At 34.8% G+C, this 9,279-nt stretch overlaps 1 protein-coding gene across 1 annotated transcript in view; it reads right to left on the reverse strand.

Moving 5' to 3' along the window:
- The window catches only part of CSMD1 (CUB and Sushi multiple domains 1), a 1,519,798-nt gene that overhangs the window by 869,911 nt on the left and 640,608 nt on the right, over nucleotides 1-9,279 (reverse strand).

Here is a 9,279-nt window from a genome sequence, read left to right on the forward strand (position 1 = left end):
TTATCAACAGACCACAAGTTCAGATTCGGTTTCTGCTCATCGCCTGTGCCTCTTCCGCTCCACCCACTATTTCTTTTGGCCATTCGAGCTTTGGCTTTTCCACTTCCAGAAACCATCTCTTTCTTTTTTATAGACCACAGTGGTGCTGGTGAGGCATTTCCAAGGAAGCTTCCTCCCGGAGCTTTTCTTCCCTCCACGTGTGGCGTCTCTCCAGGCTCCTCCGACTCTTCTCTCTCCTGATATCCAGCTGTGACTAGTGCAGCTTGAATCTCATTATCTTTGATGATGCACATTTTAAAATCCTACTTCCTGTTCAACCTTATTTTCACTCTGATAGAATGAAACCTGCTCCTCCACTGAAGATGGTGCATCTGCCAATTTTGCTGGGCTATTATATTAAAAGCATCTGATTCTCATTTTTATTCATAATTTGAAATCAGAAAAATTGTGTTTGAGGACAGTGTCACTCATCGTTGGCACGGGACCCGCCAGGTGGTTGCGACCTCCCTCCACCTAGAAAGTTCCCTTCCTGCCGCCACGCGCCTTCCCCACTTATACACTGATGCCTGAAATCCCCCTCTCAGGACCTCATTCCTTCAGCAAACAGCTCAAGGTACCCATCGCTGTGAAAAACGAGACTCCCCTAGAGAGAGGAAGAGCACTTTAAACTGTCGTCAGCCATTCACTCTTTCCTGAGATGGAATTTTAAACTCTCTGTGAGAGCAAGTCCTGGTGAGAAGGGACCTCGAGAAGAGAAAGAAAGGGCTCTGGGAGAGGAGCCAGTGCGGAAGGTCGAGAATGCTGGAGCAAAGCAGCTCCTTTTATTATTCCATCCTTCTGCCTGGAGCTGGCACTGAGTTACTACTGCTGTGCGTATCGTTTGCATCACACATGTCCTCCACTTGGAAAGAAAGACTACAGTTGTGTGACTTGCAAATATTGTTTTTGCGCTGCCACATACAAGACCGCAGGTCCTAGCATGCTTAGAGAACCATCGCGCTGTGGTGGCTCTAATGGGACTCTTCAGCAGCAACTTCCAAAAAACTGTACAATAGTTCATTAGTGACAAATGCTAGTGATGCTTGGAAAATGTCAAAAAAAAAAAAAAAAAAAAAAAGGAAAGAAATAAAATAAAAAGCTTTAAAACCCTTTAGTTTTTCGTGATGAACTGTTTGAAATGTTGCAGAAGGCATTTACAGTTGACTGGAGAAAAATTCACTGTAATTCAATAACATTTGTATAGATAAAAGCTGAATCCAAATCAGGAGAGCCCAAATGAGTACCAGCAATAAAATATTACCATTACAATAACATTTGAAAAGAGGAAAAAAAGGCAAAAAACTTCACATGCCTGAGAATTAGCTCTTATGCAGACGTTTAAAAAAGAGAAAAGAAATGGCAAACGACCTCAATCTTAAGATATAGGTCACTACACATACATGTTAATATCTCACTACTGCATATTATTAATATACTTAAGGATTTGGAAATAAAAACAATATTTTAAGATGACTTCATTTTTATAGTATTTGTAAACAAGAAAAACAAAACTGTTTAAACACCAAAAGTAGTAGACTTTCTCTATGCCATGCTTTAACTATGTACAGCTCATGTATTATTCAAAACTATAAAAACTCAACTTGAATTTCTGAGAGATGCTAACAGAACTGACAAACTTCAGTGGCAAGATAGTAATGTATTAATTCATTTTTTCAATCATTTTTTAAAAGATTGAGTATTTACCAAGCACCAGTAATGTTTGTGTCCAGGGAAGAGAGATGAGTCAACCATGAAAACGTCCCTACAGAGCTTCTCAGAGCAAAGACATCGGATCACTCTGGTTACAAAAGAAAAATGTACACAAATGGCTGAGACGTGGATATGTAGGCAAGCTACACAAACAGTGAGAAGAGGGATTTAAGCTTCTTGGAAGTTTTTTCTCCTTGATGAAAATAAAATGTCATCAATGCCTTAATGTGTAAAGGACAGAGAATGCCTTATTTGTGACATTCCCGCAGAAATGGAAAAGTTGCCCTTTCTGCCCCTCAGTTGTTTAGATTTTATGAGAAGTGGACAGATACCAAAAAACCAAGCTCTAGTACAAGAAAATTTAAGTAAGTTCATTTTTGTAAATTTTAAAGGCATACAGGAGACTAAATGTTCATACAGTACCTCAGCTGAAACTCAAAAGCGATATTGTTATAAAAGCACAAAAATGGATGCTGCCCCCTCACTATTAAGGAATCTTCCAGCTGCAACCCTACATGTGATTCCTCAGTATTGGCAGTGTAGTTCTCAAGAGAGAGTTCCACAATATATACATACAGTCATCCCTGAGTATACGCGGGGGATTGCTCCCAGGACCCCACCTACACCAAAATGCACGTAAATCAAGTCCCACAGCTATGTGGAACCCACGGATATGAAAAGTCAGCCCTCCATCTCTGCAAGTTTTGCATCCCCAAAATACTGTATTTTCGATGTGTGTGTTTGAAAAATAGTTCTCATATAAGTGGACTCACAGAGTTCAAACCCGTGCTGTTCAAGGTCAACTCTACATGTATACACTATATGCTGTTGCATCTAGTTGCAACTTACTATACTATGTATTGAGGATGGAGACAGCAGGTCCCCACTTTATGTCCTTGACAGGTTCTTGGAACTGTTACTTTAAGTGACATGATGTAAGACGAAACCATTTTTCTTCCTCACCAATGTTATAATGAAGCGAAGGTGAACAAAATGATGTTATTCCAGGACCTACTCTATGCCCTTTAGTTTACAATCCCAGGTTCCAAGACCCTATGGATAAGATTAAATGAGGACTTCTAAGTATCGTACTACGTATCAGGAGGAACGACAGTCTAAAACCAGCTTCCATGACCATACGGGCACAGAGCAAAGTGCTATGGAATTATAAAACTTATGAAATTTAAATTGAATTTTCTGTATTTTATCTGGAACTCTAATAAAGAGTGATAATTCCTAGGAAATGGTTTATTACCAGAATATGCTACATGAGTATTCAGTTAAGAGGTCGGGTCTGGACCCTCTAGATCCAAATCCTGACAGCCTGTCCAGGTGATGTGACCTCTCTAAGCTTTCATTTTTGCTCATGTGTCAGATGGGAATAATATTGGTGCCTTCTTCAAATGCTTGGTTTGAAGATGAAATGCTAAAATACACTTTGTGTGCTTAGTGCAGTGCTAAGGGTTCAGTAAGTGCTGATCGCTAGCATTATCATTGTTTTGCTTTCATAAAAAAGTTCTTCAACTGCACTTGGGGTGTGTAGAATGATACTTGTATTGCAGTGAGTGATAACTGCATGATTTTTTCCATTATACTCCATGTCACTTTAAAAACAATCACAGAGTAGAAACATAAATCTAACTTTATTCTAATACACACTTCATTTGTTATATTGAACATACTAACAGCCCCTCATCCACTATAGTATTAGAAGTTACTCTAATATTTACTAGTTTGCTTTCCACAAAGTTAAATTAGGTGGCAAACAGAGTGAAAGAAAAACTAGTTTAGGATTCAGTCTAGATCCCTGAACTAATCATAATCAGCATGGTATTAGCACTATGAATTCTAGCTGGTATCATCCGACATCTAACATGAAATATTACTCAACTGGCACATCTGGGGAGCAAAGGAATATTTTTTTTTCACATTTCAGTTTTCTAAGCAATGAGCATAAAGATTTTAAACATTCTCAATATATGCAAAAATTTTTTGATGCCCAAGAGCTGCAACTGCATTATTGATCAATCCTAACCACAGTTTTAATGCCATTAATGGAAATGTCCAATCATATAATTGTTCTTTAATGTCTATTTGTTTAGTTCACAGATTCTAGTAACAGGTCTGTGTTCATAGGGAAGGTCTTCTGTTCTGCTCCCCACTGTATTAAATATGGAACAAGAGTCTATAACGTCTTCCTTCTCTGAATCCTCCTGAAACAGAATTCAGTGTTTCTTACAGGTACATCATATGCAAAGTCAACACATGACAGATTGCATCACTTGTGTCTCTAAACTGCCTTAGTCACAGGACATTGGGGGTTATAGAACTTTTTATCACTTGGAAAAATGTTCCGACCCTCAACAAAATTTATCTCTATCTTGCTTTGAAAACTATCATACTATTATCTTTATCAGACTAAATAACCCAAAAAGTTTGCTTACAGATATTCCAAAAAAGAACTGTTCTGTGTGTTGGTCACACACATTCTCTTGATGATAAGATCAACAAACAAGCTTGCAGCTGAACAGAGTTGTGTGGTGTAGAATGCCAGTCATATATACTCAGTTAATAGGTTTTTCCAGTGGGTTCCATAAAACTACTTGCTCTGAGTAATTCCTCAGTGAGACTGGTGATGTAAGATATAAACAGAAAGAGCCCTTGCCCTTATAAAGATAACAGATGATATTCAATAAAAGAGTAGGTTTTATGGCATAGTAATATTTTCTTGGATTTATCCCCTCTAGTTTTTAAGTTAAATCTTTGTCTAGTTTATTTTTATTGGTGTTGTTTATAAGTAAATATATAAGAAATTAAAGTGATATAACTTCCCTTTTACATTTTATTGGAAATATAAACAGAAAGGTCAGAAAATATAAGCTTGTGTGTTGTGTTTCTGCTGGAAAAAATTCAATGCCAAGATTAAAGGAATCATCTTTAATGTTTTAAATGAGGAGACAAAAGAGTATAAATATGATACAGTATATGATACAGTGTTCCTTATTTAAATTTAACGTGGTAATCATAGATAGTTCTTATTGTAGAGGGTATGATAAAAACAGACAGCTGCACTAGTATCGTAACTATTGTGTGTTAGTTAACTTCCAGAACTTCTGAGTGTTCATAAAATTTGCCTAGATGAAAAAGTAATAGTGTAATTTTAAATCTCAGCATGTAAAAATATCATGTAAAACTTTCTAAAAATGATAATTAATGCAAAAACGATATACATTTTGCAGAGCTTTTTCTAATAATACTCAGTATGATTTCATTCACAACTGGTAAGAGTATGACTTTGTACATACCTGTGTAAAATGCTCTAACCACGGAACCATGAACCCCACTGTGCTATAACATTTGACATTTTTAATAATCTATACTAATGAAATCGATACTGTTATATTTTATACATTTAATTCCACAAAGCATTAATTATAATTGGGAAATAACAAATTAATTCAAGAAAGTAGAAGGTTTAAATGAGAACTTGTATAAAAATGGAATTATAAATAGTTAAAATGACTTAAAATTTGTAATAAGGAAATGTTATTGCTATAGTTTTAAGTAAAAATAATGAGACAGTTTATATACATTGTGTTCTCAATATTAAACTATAAACAGGATGTGTATATATTTTTGTATATGTAGAGGCAAAAAAACTTTAGATGAAAATAAGCATTAGAAAGAAATAACAGTTCTGGAAACTAAATCTCTTTTCAAAAATGTCACAAATGTGTTATTTTCTTAATAAGAACATTATTTAAAACATTTAAATATATTGTTAATTAAAAATAGGTAATGGAGTATTGGAATTCATTTCAAAGTAGCTTGTGGATATTTTCATATAATGACAAATGAAAATGTAAACTAGTTTAAAAATACAGATGAATTCTAGATAACTTTAAGAGTTGAGAAATTTCAAAAAATTAGCAAGATGACCATAAATTTTATAATATTGCATGAGGTCATATTCTAACAATTTTAAAAAATATCTATAAATCCTAACTATATAGAGTCACAGTTTATTTAAACACTATCCGTGTATATAATACCTACGTATTTATATATGTTCTTTCTTTAGAGAGAGAATGTTCTTAATTTTTAAGAAAACCAGGCTATGTCCTGAATCAATAAGTTTAAACAATCTACTGATAGCGACTGAGCTCCCGCGGATTTCCATGTTCATCTCCTTCCTGACTTTTTCCTCCAGCTGAAGGTGCGTGACTTGACGCCTGCCCATCTTTCCCCAGGAATAAAGCTTTTCCATCACTTTCCAATCACACTCTTCAGCACCAACGTAAATGTGCTGTTTTAAACAAGCATATTCTCACTTTTTCCTTGTGCCATATTTTTCTTTATGTCCACACAGTTGACTTGAAATTTTAGATATAGGTAGAACTGTGTGTTAATACCCACACGAACACAAAATCTGCTATCAGGTGATCTTGACTTATAATTGCCCTAATTGCAAGTAGCTACAGAAAGAGCTTATTTGTAGCATGTATTTATTTAAACACAAGTGACAAAGCTCAAGGAATACCTTACACTTAAAATGCTGTCATAATTAATTATACCTTTGCCATTTCTAACTTTAAATATAGTAATTAAAATCTTACATTTATAAAATCCTTGATGGTTCTATTTCTTATGTTCATATAACTTCCTCCAATGATATAATCTATTCCTGAATTTCAGACTGCAATTCATAATTTATATATCATTCCAGTGTTTCAGAGATTCTCAGCTTGGGTAAGTGTCCAGTGAAGAATAATGACAAAAATTTAGTTTTATTTTCAATGAATGGAGTTTAAGGTTAAAGAATGTTACAAAGACAATAATAATGTCTGATAATCTACAAAATGGCTCATATGTGACTCAAAATTAATAAGCTGAAACTATAACATTATCAACTATATAAAATACCAATACTCACTGGCCCATAAATGGAATTAAATGTGATGCTACCATAGATATATGAAAAATCTAATTTTTAGAAAAATAAACAGCAGTTTATCATAAATACGTAATACAATTTGTATCAGATATGTGGCTATTTTTATTAAAAAATATGAATGAAGATTCAAAAGTTTAGTTACAAATTTAACATGAATAGAGTAGGTTTTTATTGACTTATTGAACAGTCTATCACCCAAGAGATTTCTTTAGCCACCTAACAAAGCCAGGGGATAACTTTCCAATACTATCATCTCAGATCAACTTGTCTGTTATAAGACACTGAACAACAGAGGATAATGTAACCATTATGTAACAGATTTCGTTTGTGTTCATAAATTGGCCCTTAGAGTATTTATAGGATAAAAAATGTCAATCAATTGCAGAACAACAATAAAGGGAGACCTCTAGTATGACTTCTCTGAAAGTGACGGCACTCATGTGGAAGCACTTGTTCTGGTCTATATGAAAATCCTGTCCACACATAAGGCTGATACACTGATCTCACCACTAATTGACAGTTGTTGAAGCTCACCTATAGGTACATTTTTTTCCACAGATATCACTCTGTTATGTTTGAACATTTTCACAAATTTTTTTTTATTCTAACTACCCAACTATATTTTGCACTCATCAATCATCCCCACTTTATCAGCTCCTCCCCACTACTAGAGTCCACAAAAAATTATGTTATACTTTAAAATAGCTAAAGGAGCGGAATTGGAATGTTCAATTCCATATCAAGAAATGATAAATGCTTGATGTGATGAATACTCCAATTACCCCAATTTGATTAATACACATTGTATGCCTGTATCAAAACGTCACATGTGCCCTATAAATATATACAGCTAGTATGTACCCATAATTAAAAATAAAAAAAATTAAAAACAGCAAGCTATCAACAAACTTCTGAGCATCTCAGTTTAGACATGAAAAGGAAATTATTCCACGTGACCAAGCTCCTCTGTCTCTCTCTACACAGCAAACACACAGCAGGCACACACACGCACACACAAACACACACACACAAACACACACACACAATTAAGCACATGATGCCACAAACATGCAAACTTTTAAACACTTCCTTTAATTTAGCATAAAATGACAATTGCCTCAAACGTATAGTAAAAACAAAACACACAGCCCACACACAGGACTAGACAGATACAAGTAGCAAGCAGACAGCTGAACAGAATGTCACGTTTTGTCCTGGTTTCTTAATCACTGTTAAAAGGGAATTCTTGTCAGTATTGTCCTTTGAAGAGATTGCAAGGTTTAGTGGCCCATTTAATTGCATTTCTTCATGAGCGGGAATACTGAGTTTATTACTCAGTATAAATATGGAGTAATAAGTACAACTTCAGCTAAGTATCTTCTAATATTCTTGTTCTGCACAGAGGGTTCTATTCTCCTCAGCAAATACTTTCATTGAGAGGTTAAACACATAACTTTGAATGTTCAAGTATAATACTGTTCAACTTATAATTGGGCTACTTTAAGTGTGCATTTTATTCTATTTGTCATTCACAGCAGATTTCAATGCAGCATTTTTAACGAAGAAAAAATAAATAGAACTCTAGTGTAAGATATGGAAGAGGCTGGGAGTATTAGGCTGTGTATTTTTTGATGATAAAAAGACTGACTGCTTGCCAGTAGCAGCTTGCTGTCAGTAAAAATGAATCTGAAACAGATGCCAACTGCGTCAACAGCTGGAGTCCTATACATTTTTTATTAAGCAAAGACACAAAGCAGGAGGAGAAGTACATAGGTGCAAACACATCAAAGGACGCCTTTCTTTCATACCAACACACCGAGCCTACTGGAGGCTTCCTTCCCTGCCTAGAACGTGATGACCTCGAAGCTAGAACACCGAGTGTTAACTTATCTGTTAAAAATAAATGACTTTGTTCTGTATGCTCCCCTTACTATGCTGAGAACTTAAACTTTCATACTCTTCTGTATTATTTAGAAGTATACTTGAAAAAAGAATTTAGGATAGACTGATATTTCTTAGACAAGAGTAGACCAATTAAAGGTTACCTTCTCTCTTTTGACATAGAGTTAACTCTGTATATTACGATATTGGGTATTACCACATTTTTATGATTTAATCTATAATAACTATCCCTTTGAGCTAGTGGATATATCATCATATTCTGCAGAAAAAAAATAAGTTTCCAGTATATACTAATTGATTATACATGGCGTACAGAATTTTCCTCTGCATTCCGGAATCTGAAACTGAAATAAAACTTTACTGTAAAAATGTGAGAAGAGAAAACCAATTTAAGCACTTGTATTCCTTATATATCAGTCCTTTATTATGCACTCTATATTTTGGTAGAAAAAATAAAAACACACAAGCAAATTATTTACAGTGGCTACATTTGCATATCAACACAATTAAAACTCAGCACTGTAGCTATGCTGGAAAAGTGGGTTCTGTTGGAAGGTACACATTTACAAAGAATAACTTTGTAAATAAATTATCTGGCCTTGTGTGAAACATCTCACAAAAAGCTAAACCTGTCTAGACCAGCACTGTTTGATAGCAATATGGTGTAAACCACA

This window comes from Propithecus coquereli, unplaced genomic scaffold (genome assembly GCF_000956105.1).
Source record: "Propithecus coquereli isolate 6110/MARCELLA unplaced genomic scaffold, Pcoq_1.0 Scaffold238, whole genome shotgun sequence".
NCBI classification, from domain to species: domain Eukaryota; kingdom Metazoa; phylum Chordata; class Mammalia; order Primates; family Indriidae; genus Propithecus; species Propithecus coquereli.